Source organism: Octopus sinensis, linkage group LG26 (assembly GCF_006345805.1).
Source record: "Octopus sinensis linkage group LG26, ASM634580v1, whole genome shotgun sequence".
Classification (NCBI taxonomy): domain Eukaryota; kingdom Metazoa; phylum Mollusca; class Cephalopoda; order Octopoda; family Octopodidae; genus Octopus; species Octopus sinensis.
The window spans coordinates 23,410,669-23,423,334 of record NC_043022.1 but is presented as its reverse complement, the minus strand read 5'-3'; the positions used below and the strand labels follow the sequence as shown (position 1 = coordinate 23,423,334).

The window sequence follows — 12,666 nt, the reverse complement described above, 5'->3', positions numbered from 1 at the left end:
CGCCCGTCTGTCTGTTTGTCTGTCTATCTATCTATCTATCTATCTATCTATCTATCTCTATCTATCTATCTATCCCTGCCTAGAAGGGTTTCAGTCAAACAAAATCCATGCCATCATGGAAGGCAGATCTTAAACGATGATGATGATGAAATTGACCCCAGGCCCTATTTCTTAAGCATAATACTTATTCCGTTGGCCTCTTTTGCCAAACTATTAAGTTACAAGGACATAAACACAGCAACACCTTTTGTGAAGCAGTAGTGGGGGACAAATACAAACTCAAACACAGATACACATGTATATATATATATATATATATATATATATATATATTATATATATATATATATATATATATATACATACACATATATATATATACTGTGTATTTCTGCATATAAGATGACCTTTAAATCCTAAAATTACCCTAAAAATTTGTGGTCATCTTATACCACAATTCTAAAAATCAAACTTAGAATTTTTAGTGATCTTATAAGTAAACTAACCTTAATCTCAGATATGCAGATATGCAAAGAGATTAACAAAATAAAAAAAATCATAATATAGGTAATAAATATCATCATCATCATCACCGTCGTTTAACATCCGCTTTCCATGCTAGCATAAGTTGGACGGTTTGACTGTGGGCTGGTGAACCAGATGGCTGCACCAGGCTCCAGTCTGATCTGGCAGAGTTTCTACAGCTGGATGCCCTTCCTAACGCCAACCACTCCGAGAGTGTAGTGGGTGCATTTTACATGCCACTGGCACGGGGGCCAGTCAGGCGGTACTGGCAACGACCTCGCTTGAATCCTTTTACACATGCCACCAGCACAGGTGCCAGTAAGGCAACGTTGGTAACGATCATGCTCGAATTAAGCCCTTTTACGTGCCACTGGCACGGAAGCCAGTTGGCTGCTCTGGCAACGATCACGCTCGGATGGTGCTCTTGGCACCCTAAGTGATCTTGCTTTAAAATCTTTACTTTTTTCTTTATATAATTTAGTCCATTTTAGGGCATAATATCTTAATATATTTCATGTTACAATGTAGCTGTCTTGTCTCTACTGGAATCCCCATTCTGCTACATCATTTTCCAAATTCAGTCAACAAGTGCTTTCTCTTCTCATTGTACATTTTTGTTTAGCCATTTGTCTTAATTTTTCCTCATTCTTTTTCCACTCTCATACTATCTTCTCAGTAACATTGAATGTTCTAGCAGCAGCACAATTGTTAGAACTCTTGGCTACTTTTATAACTTTCAATTTGAAACTAGTCTCATATTTTCTTCTTTTTTGCAGGTGGTTGCATATTGTTATGGGTATAAAATGATTATAAATTTCACTTGACTAGACACTTTGTGGTTTTACATGAAGTGTTGGTAAATGGTTATTAATACTCCAGGCTGGCTGTAACTGTTTAGAACATTTCAGTCATATGAAACACCATTATCATATTGTCAGCATTTGTTATGATAGTGAAAAAGTTTTGATAAAGAAGAAGAATCAGAATTCTTTGGAGATCAGCTGAGAAGCATAAACAAAACAATGGTTTCCCTTTTAGGCAAAGTGTATAGGAAAAACATGATATAGAATTGTCTTTGCTTTTATTGGTAAACTAGCACTATGACCCGGCAACGCTGGGTCATAGTGCTAGTGCATGTATATACATCTGCGTGTGTGCGCACTTACACGCGAGTACTGTCCAAATCTCCGACCAATCACATACTGCTAGCTGGCATTCAGTTGGTGTATCAAGTTTCAGGCATTTTGATTGGGTTTTGGATAGAAAATTCACAAAAAAGTCACTTCTATTGATTTTTTAATGGCTTTGTGGGGTGACTAGGGAAATGTAAAGATTTGCACGACCACCCTTGGACGGTTTTGAATAACTATAGAAAGTGCGAGCCCTCTAACTGAAAAATTGTGTGGATTTGTATAAAGGACACAGACATTTTGCCGTTTATATATAGAGAGATGTTAGGTTATATACAGTACATATTGGTATGTATTGGTATGTGAACAGGAAAAGGAGAGGAAGAAGAAGGAAATCAGTATTTGCAAGAGATCAACAGATGAAACACGAACAAAACAATGGTTCCCTTTTAGGCTATGTGTGTATGAAAAAAACATGATATAGAAATGGATTTGATATTTCATTTATTTAAATTCCTAAGAAAAACTTTTGTAATAACATCATCTTTACAAGACCAATATTTCTAAAGATACCTGCTGATGCAAAAGCGAGCCTGTACACAGATGGTTTTGTAATTCAGCAGTCGTCTTATACTACAGATATGAGATAAATTCATGAAATTTTTTTTACAAATTTTGACCTCGTCTTATCTAAAAGTCATCATATACATGGAAATATACGGTAAAAAGAAACATTCGTGCGAGGTCGTTGCCAGTGCTGCTGGACTGGCTCATGTACAGGTGGTACATAAAAACACCATTTGAGAGTGGCCGTTGCCAGTACCACCTGACTGGCCCTCGTGCTGGTGGCATGTAAAAGCACCCACTACAACTCTTGGAGTGGTTGGCATTAGGAAGGACATCCATGTAGATTTTTTTTTTTTTAAATACATAAAAAGTTAAAAATTAAAACTGTGGGGTGGGGATTAAAAAATTTTTAAACGTGGTTTTTGCATATGCGGAATCTCCAACATTGAAAACATAGGAATCCGGTTAAAAAAATTTGCTTTGGTGACCGGGCGCTAAACTAGATCCCGAAAATTATGAGTGGGGGAAAAAACGGATTGTGTGAACTTTCCGACAGTCTTTTCCTCACCCTTTTGGAAAACATTTTCCCCACAAATTTCTTTATAATCGTTATCTATGCTGTTTGAAAGGTGCATCTGTAAAATTTCATTAAAAGATATCCATTTTCCTGAAAATTATAAGAGGAAAAAAACGGATCGTGTGAATTTTCCAACAGTCCTCTCCTCATCTCTTCGAAAAAATTCTCCCCCAGTAATATCTTTATAATCATAATTTGTGCCATTTGAATGGTATTTTTGGATCTTTTTGGTTTGAACGGCAGTTTTTAACATAATTTCTAGGTAACTAAAAAAATTTAAACCTCGTATACTGGTAGAATGTGCTTATAAAACATCTTTTTCTCTTGGCTTTATTGAGAAAATTCTATAGTTTGTAAGATATTTCTGTTTTTTTTCTTCAATTTCTGCAATTTCAACCAATCAGTGACGTCTATTGAGTTAAAAAGCATTCTGTGCCGTATGAATATGTCCCTCGTTTAAGAAACAGATTGGTTTTATTTACATTTGTGAAGAAAAAAAGATACTCTTGCCCCCACCCCTAACCCTAACCCTAACCCTAAAAGAGATTGAAATGCAATAGATCGATTCTAGGGTCATAATTATGGGTGACAATTTCATATGGCACCACTAGAAAAACTGCCGTTCAAACCAAAAAGATCCGTATTTTTTTATAGAATTTCATCATATATTGATGAAATTTTTTCCTGAAAGTAATAGGGAAAAATCGGATCTTGTGAATTTTCCGATAGCCCTCTTCTCACCCACCCCACCGTTTGTCTGTGCAATTTTTTGTTTGCATATTCCTTTTCTACACAGCTTTTAACATCTAGCAGGCTGGGTTTTTTATTTTTATTTTTGTTTTTGTTAACGGGTCTCAAAGTTTATATTGACCGAGTATTTTAGATTTTTTCCTAGTTTTTTTAATGGTACAATCTCATTATTAATGAAATTAAAAAGCTACTAAAAACTTTAAACAATCTCCCATTTTTTTTGTTTATTTATTCACCATGTGTGGTAAGTAGCTTGCTTACGAACTACATGGTTCTGGGTTCAGTCCCACTGCGTGGCACCTTAGGTAAGTGTCTTCTACTTTAGCCTCGGGCCGACCAAACCATTGTAAGTGGATTTGGTAGACAGAAACTAAAAGAAGCACGTCGTATATATGTATGTGTGTGTATATGTTTGTGTGTCTGTGTTTGTCCCCCCAACATCGCTTGACAATCGATGCTGGCGTGTTTACATCCCCATAACTTAGCGGTTCGGCAATAGAGACAGATAGAATAAGTACTAGGCTTCCAAAGAATAAGTCCTGGGGTCGATTTGCTCGACTAAAGGCGGTGCTTCAGCATGGCCACAGTAAAAATGACCGAAACAAGTAAAAGAGTATGTGATGTTTTGCTTGTTCCCGAACTCCAACCAGGCCAACATCAAACCACGTAATTTTTACAAGCTGCTGCATCTCAGCGTATCACAACTAAAATCCTTCCGCCAACATGCATACATATATACATACAGGTTTGTGTATGAATATGCCGAGAGAGAGAGAGATAAAGAGAGAGACAGAGGGGTGGACTTTCGTTGTCAATTTCACTTGTAATTCGATATTGTTGCTAATCTCTGCACTTTCGCAAGTGTACGCGATTGTGTGCATATGTATGTATGTATGCACGCACATGTGTGAGTGTGTGTGTATGTTTGGCTCTGAGTGCCGTGTGCATTCGATGTTTTTGTTTTTTGTTGTAACAGAATTGAAATTGCTTGTTCAATATCACCGTGGCTTTGCCCAGTGCTGATTATTACGTGAAATCACTTCCCATTTCGTGTCAATATATATTTCTATATATATATCTTCCTTCCTGCTTTGTCGTCACTTGTCGAACTTCGTTCACAGAAACAGTAGGGGCTGCCATGGACGGATCCAGTGAACTACATAGGTCAGTCAAAGAATACTATTCTTAACTTTTCAAAATAACTTTTGCGTTTAAATCCATCTCTTTTTGTTTTTATTTTACGGCTGTTAAATTTCTATCGAATGCTGAAACATTCTTATCATAGAATAAACACGTAATTCTTATCCAGTGAACCAGGAAGCGCCTACGTACACACACACACACACACATACACACACGCGCGCGCACGTGTTTGTTTTAACGTCCTGTTATAATAAAAGCAATTTTACATTAATCTGATGGGTTACTCTGTACTGTGGTGTACAAATTTATTTCCCGGAGATGTACTTGCATAGCAAGTGACCTGATCTGAGATCGTGTGCTGAAACAAATACAGAATGCCATTTAAAAACAACACAAAACCCGTTAGATTCACTTCAACATTTAAATTTAATTTGTCAATTGTTTACAGATTTGTCCTTATACAAGTATGTTGTTCATAGTCCGTCGAAGATTTGGCCAGCCAAACCTTCGTCGGACGTTGGGTTAGCTGGCTGAAACTTCGAAGTTATTGTCAACAACATTCTTGTATAAGAATGTGTGTGTGTGTAGATAGATATATTTTACTTTCGAGTGAATTTTCTCTCTTTGGCTGCACTGTTTGAAAATTGAGGAGTGACAGTCAAACAAAAAATTTGTTATGCTTATTGTATGTACAAGAGGTCATGGGCCAACGGATTTTTGGGATCTAACGATACGCCATAAGGCTAAATCCTTAATGGACGGGAAATCTAAAATAATCCCATAAACTGGCCTTCCACTTATATGAGCTGGCAGAAACGTTAGCGCGCCGGGCGAAATGCTTAGCGGTATTTCGTCTGTCGTTACGTTCTGAGTTCAAATTCCGCCGAGGTCGACTTTGCCTTTCATCCTTTCCGGGTCGATAAATAAAGCACCAGTTTCGCACTGGGATCCCTTTGTCTGTCCTTGTTTGTCCCCTCTATGTTTAGCCCCTTGTGGGCAGTAAAGAAATATATATATATGTGTATATATATACTTATGTATGTATGTGTATATATATATATATTTACATAATTATTAATATTTGAGGGGATCAAATCCAAAACTTACAAGGAAAAAAAATTCAATTTAGAAGTACTAAATCAAATTTCACACAATATCTCTCTCTATATAAACGGCAGTTTGTCTGTGCGTGTTTCTGTGTGTCTGTTTGCTTGTACCCTCACCCTGACCACGGCTTTCAACCGATTCTGATGAAACTTGACACACACATAGCCCAATGTCATAATTCAAAACTAACGCAGCCAAAATTTTGAAAAGTTCCCCCAGTTCTGAAAAAAATCGATAAATTCGACATGGGGTCGAGAATCAGAAACACAAACCACAAACTGTCTAGGGGACGCAACTCCACCTTTTTTAACTCTCAAAAAAATTTACCATCATTTTTTTGCTATTTTTTGGCTATAACTCTCTAAAAATGCTTTATAGTTATTTCCCTTACAAACCTGAGCAACGCCGGGCGATACTGCTAGTAATATATATATATATATATAAAATTAGAAAAAAACCACCTTTCATCAATTCAAAATGAACAATTAAATTACACCATCCAGTAAATTACACATAATAGAGATATTAACATTAAAATAACAATAAAATGTCAAAGGTTAAGTAAATTGCAAAAAAATAATAATAATAACTAATTTTCTACAATTTGTACTAATTATTATTATTATTTTTTTGCAATTTACTTAATCTTTGACATTTTATTGTTATTTTAATGTTAATATTTCTATTATGTGTAATTTACTGGATGGTGTAATTTAATTGTTCATTTTGAATTGATGAAAGGTGATTTTTTTCTAATTTTATATATATATATTTACATATATATTTATATTTACATTTATATTTATATATATATACATATATATATATATATATATATCATCATCATCATCATCATCGTTTAACATCCGTTTTCCGTGCTAGCACAGGTTTGACAGTTCGACCGGGGTCTGGGAAGCTAGGAGGCTGCACCAGGCTCCAGTTTGATCTGGCAGGGTTTCTACAGCTGGATGCCCTTCCTAACGCCAACCACTCCATGAGTGTAGTGGGTGCTTTTTACGTGCCACCGGCACAGTTGCCAGGGGAGTCCGGCAGCAGCCACAATCAGTTGGTGCTTTTTATGTGCCACCGGCACAGGTATCATAACTACTATTTCCATTTGATATTTATTTCGATGTTCATGTACTTGACTCAATAGGTCTCCTCAAGCACAGCAGGTTGTTCTGAAATCCAATGGGCTGGGGCTATGCGGGACTGGTGCACATATATATTTATATATCCCTCTCTCCCTTTTGGAGAGGCTCTGAGCACCTACACGCACACATACACACATGGCAGTAACTTCCGCCTACCGAATTCAATCACAAAGCTTCGGTCGACTCGGGGCTATAGTAGAAGACACCTACCCAAAGTGGAACTGAACCTGAAACCATGTATCTAGGAAGCAAGCTCCCTAACCATACAGCCATGCCATATATATATATATATTCATTTATATTTATATACAGTGGCTGTGTGGTAAGTAGCTTGCTTGCCAACCACATGGTTCTGGAAAATTGTCTTCTACTATAGCCTTGGGCTGACCAAAGCCTTGTGAGTGAATTTGATAGACGGAAACTGAAAAGAAACCTGTCATATATATGTATGTATATATGTGTATGTTTGTGTGTCTGTGTTTGTCACCCCAACATCGCTTGGCAACTGATGCTGGTGTTTTTACGTCCCCGTAACTTAGCGGTTTGGCAAAAAGAGACAGATAGAATAAGTACTAGGCTTACAAAGAATAAGTCCTGGTGTCAATTTGCTCGACTAAAGGCAGTGCTTCAGCATAGCCTTCCTAATGTCAACCATTCTGTGAGTATAGTGTGTGCTTTTTACGTGCCACCGGCATGAACGCCAGTCAAGGTGGTGCTGGCATCAGCCACGTTCGGATGGTGTATTTTATGTGCCACCGGCACAGGTGTCATAACTACAATTTCCATTTGATTTTTATTTTGATGTTGATGTACTTGACTCAGTAGGTCTCCTCAAGCACAGTAGGTTGCCCTATGATCCAAGGTAAACACAGCAGGCCGTCCTGCGAGCCATGCAGCAGGTTGCCCTACAATCCAAGGTAAGCACAGCAGGCTGTCCTGCAAGCCATACACTCTCTTCATTTGTTGGGTCTTCACATATATTTATATACATTTATATTTATATATATATATTCTTTTACGCTTTTATTTGTTTAGTATGGGAGTGCTGGTGCTGTATAAAAAGCACAGGTGATGGTGCCACATAAAAAGCACCCAGCACACTCTGTGGAGTGGTTGATGTTAAGAAGGGTATCTATCCACAGAAAACAAAAGCAATGCAATGTAGTTATGATTGAATCTGCCATGTTAACATGTACCTCCTTGCAGCAATGTGAATGTGCATTTAATCAAGATATCCTTGGTTTGAAGAGTAGCCTGTGGTATACACCACACTTGAATATTTACTTCTGAGGCTCTGCTCACTATTTAACATATGTAACTCTTGAATATATAACTCTTGTATATGTAACTCTTCATCATCATCGTTTAATGTCCGTTTTCTGTGCTAGCACAGGTTGGATGGTTCAACCAGGGTCTGGGAAGCCAGGAGGCTGCACCAGGCTCCAGTCTGATCTGGCAGTGTTTCTACAGCTGGATGCCCTTACTAACGCCAACCACCCTGTGAGTGTAGTGGGTGCTTTTTACATGCTACCGGCACAGGTGCCAGGGGGGGCTGGCAGCAGTCACGATCGGTTGCTGCTTTTTACGTGCCACCGGCACAGAAGCCAGTCAAGGCTGCGCTGGCATCGGCCACGTTCAGAAGGTGCTCTTTACATGCTACCGGCACAGGGGACATATATTGTGTATATAAATTAAATGTTGAAGTGAATCTAACGGTTTTTGTGTGTTTTTAAATGGCTTATAAGCACCTTCCATGCTGCAATTGTTTTTGTATATAAATACAGTTGATTGGAAAAACAAAAGAAAGAGGGACACTTAATACATTTAATAGGAATTACATATATTAATATTTAAAACAGTTTGATTCAGCTCCATGCAACTTAGAGTTTTGTTGGCTCGTTACAAAAACCTTGCTTGTCAGGCTTAGTTTACTAAATGCAGGGATGCAGAAAGTCCAAGATGGCTATCAGAAACTGGGATGGCATCAGCCAAGGCAGGTCACTTGGTATTGTTAGAAGTGAGATCGACACTCCAGTGACACCAGATGCATTAATGAGAGGAAATGAGACAAAGAGATGGAATTTTCTTTATCCCTGCCTCTAAGTGAATGCATATGCTGGGTGTACCTTCCCTTGAAGTCACTGGTTCCCATGTTCATAGTGCCTTGTGATATCATCAGATGTGAGGGTGGCTCTGTAGAATATGGCCCTTGAGAGGTAGGATCCCCCTAGAGGGAAGATGGTAAGGTTTCAAAAATTACAGCCTGGAGTTGGAAGTTGTGCAAGTGCATGTTTGTGTCTTTTGTAGCTTGCAATGTTAGAAAAATATTGTCTAAACAGGGGTAGCTCACCTTGTCATTATGTGAGATGAAAAGCTTATAGTATTTATGACCACTGGGAAAATGTTCCTTAATGAACATGTGGCTTAGCTACATTGGTGGAAACTTCTAGGTTAAATGGAAAATTGAAACAGATTATCTTTCTCTTTCTGGTCATCTTTGAGTGTGAGGGTAGAGGTTGGGAGTCTTCCATATATGCTAACTTTTCAGAAAATTCACTCCTCACCAATGGATCATTGTAGTAGAGAGCATCCCTGTTGAACATGAGCTTATAAGCTGAAAACTTGAATGGTCTTCTGCTAACACCTGAAACTAGGTTTCTAATTATAGCAGGTGAGTGTTTCAAACTTCTGTGGATGTACACAGTTACCTTGTTGGGCTTCCTGTGAAGCAGTACTTACCTGTTTTCAGGTCTAGGGATCATTTCAAGGAAGTTGACCACGGTCAAGTCGGTGGTAACTGTTGGGGACTGATTGAATTTCTTGAATATTTTTCTTAGGTATGTGTGTGTATGTGTATCATCATCCTCACCACGATCATCATCGTCATTATCATCATCATCATTTAATGTCCACTTTCCATGCTAATATGGGTTGGACAGTTTGACAGGAGTTGAGAAGCCAGAGGACTGCACTAGGTTTTACTGTTTGCTATGGTTTGGCTTTTACAGCTGGATGCCCTTCCTAATACCAACCAGCACTGGCGGGGTCAGCCTCAGCATGGTTTTTACAGGTGGATGCCCTTCCAAATGCCAACCATTTTATAGTGTGAACTGGATGCTTTTTGTGTGGCACCCAGCACTGGTGGGGTCACCAAGCACCTTAACAAACAAAGATCCTTTGAGAGCAGATTGTTGGAGGAGGTAACCTTGTGTCAGGTGGTGAAAAGTTAGTGTGACAGAGGGACAGAAACAGGAGGATTTCATAGATTTATTTGATAAAGATAAGCATCCCCTGACAAATGAGGATTTGATAGAGCTTCACGAGCAGAAAAATAAAGAAGAGGAAGTCGAACATGAGCCACATCACTTTACCATTAAGAAAATGCAGCAAGCATTTGCATATATCAGGAAAGGTCTTTCTATGTTCGAGGATATGGATCCAAATGCTCAACACTTTTCCGAGATTATGGGTGCTTTTGCTCCTTATAATGTAATCTTTGAGGAAAAGAAGAAGACAGTTCAAGGAACTCTCAACTGGTTTTTTAAGCATATCGAACAACAAGAACAGCCAGAGTCAGCTATTGATGTTGACGATCCACAGCCATCTACATCCGCAATGTAAACCACCAAATCGTATATACGTATTGGTAAATTTTAAATAATTTAGTTCTTTTTACTATTGCAAAATAATAATAATTACTGAATTTGATTTTTAAGCTTAAAAAAGGCTTTATTTTACCATGTCTTATTCCAAACTGCATTCATAAATTATGTGTTCGCAATGTTTGGTAAACATTGCCAAATTGTATTCATAAATTTAAATTACTTTTTTTTTTACTGTACTGTATTAAAAAATAAAAATTATTTGTTTGTAAGTTTAAAATAGGTTTTTATTAAACATATATTATTGAAAATGCATTCATATATAAAGTACAAAACTGGAAATGGTTATTGTCGGTTTAGCCTACAGACAAGTAAATTGGCCTAGCCTAGAGACAAGTTAATTCAACTTAAGATGTTTTTTTACTTAAGTCGTATCTCCTGGAGCCAATTACCAATGTAGAATGAGGTATATCTATATTTATATATATAAATATATATATAATTAGGGTTCAGCTCACTGCTTCACTGCATACCAAAATTAGAAAAAGGAGTTAAAAATTCCTTTTTTAAATCCTTTTTCTAATTTCGGTATGTGGTAAAGCAGTTAGGTGACCCCTAATTATAATTATGTGGATAATTTTACCTATAATGGTTATTTTAACGTACCGATCTACTTGGTAAAATTGTTAATTAATTGATTAATTAATTAATTAATTTAATTAATAAATTTTACCCTTCTATTATTAATATATATATATATATATATAAGTAAATAAATGGAGTTGAACGAAGATGTCATTAAAATTCTTTTACTTTCGACATATGTTTCGAAGCCAACATTGGTTTTATTCCAAAGGAATAAACGGTGTAAAATGCAATCTTCTCATCAGGAAAGAAAGAGAGTCTATCTCAACAACAAGACATTATAACAATTACGATGACTGCCTAAATGATAAATAGAACGTTATTAAGTATTTAAAAAAACCATTTAGTAGATTTGACGTCAGATACTAGGAAGAGAAGGGTAAAAGAAATAATAAGTAGAGAACAAATAAAGAGGGATACGTTGGTTGAAAAAATGTTCAAAGGCTTAGAAGTAGATTTCTCTATTGAAGTAAAGTGCACGTTAAACTAACTGTTCAAACTATAAAGACTGGCGAAATCACTTATATGAGTTAAAGGTATGTTTCTGCCAGTGTTTACATTTGTAAGATCGCTCTATAAAATCAATGTTGTCTTCGAAACATATGTCGAAAGTAAAAGAATTTTAATAACATCTTCGTTCAACTCTATTTATTTACTTATACTACACAAATTACTGCACATTAACCTGGAGTTTCTACCTTTGAATAGGTCGCTTCATCCGTGTTACTTGTATGTTAACGGTAAACAAAGGATAATTCATTCATCCATTTAAATATATATATATATATATATATATATATGCATGTACATATATATGTATGTATATATACACATACACGTATATGAGTGCATGCACGTGTATGTGTGTGGGTATGTGTAGCATTCCAATACGGCATGTGTTTGTTTTCAATCAGGAAATTCGTTGCAAACGATAAACTGAGTTTTGGCAGATTGAATAATGACATCAGTAAAATTCTGGCCAACAAAATTGTATACAAACATCCCCACCAGTTATTCAAGAGATAACATCATCGCAGACCTGTCCAATAGACTTGTTCTGAAGTATTTATTAAAAGAAACTTACAGAAGTCAACAGACAGCAAAAAAGAAAAAAGACGGGAGCAAACAACAAGTAGAATTACTAAGAGGAAAGGTGGGGAGAGAGAAAGAGACAACTTCGGGTTTCATTCATTATCAGCTGATGAGGTAAACCAGATGCACTAAATATGAAATATCTGCAACACGAAATGATCTAGCTTCTACTAGCAGAAGGCTAAATTATGTTAGATAACATTCGTATTTATCCACTCATCCCATTTCTCTGTCTTTGCTTCCCTCTCTCTCGCTCTCTCTCTCTCGCTCTCTCTCTCTCTCTCTCTCTCTGTCTCCCTCTCTCTCTCTCTAGATATCTCTCTCAGCTACACACATCCATAGAAGCTGTTTAACCAAAGCCTTGTGAGTGGATT

General features: G+C 37.0%; 1 protein-coding gene across 1 annotated transcript in view; it reads left to right on the top strand.

The window, feature by feature from the left end:
- The window catches only part of LOC115224810, a 42,680-nt gene that overhangs the window by 16,219 nt on the left and 13,795 nt on the right, over positions 1 to 12,666 (top strand). The gene's annotated exons all lie outside the window — the stretch shown is intronic.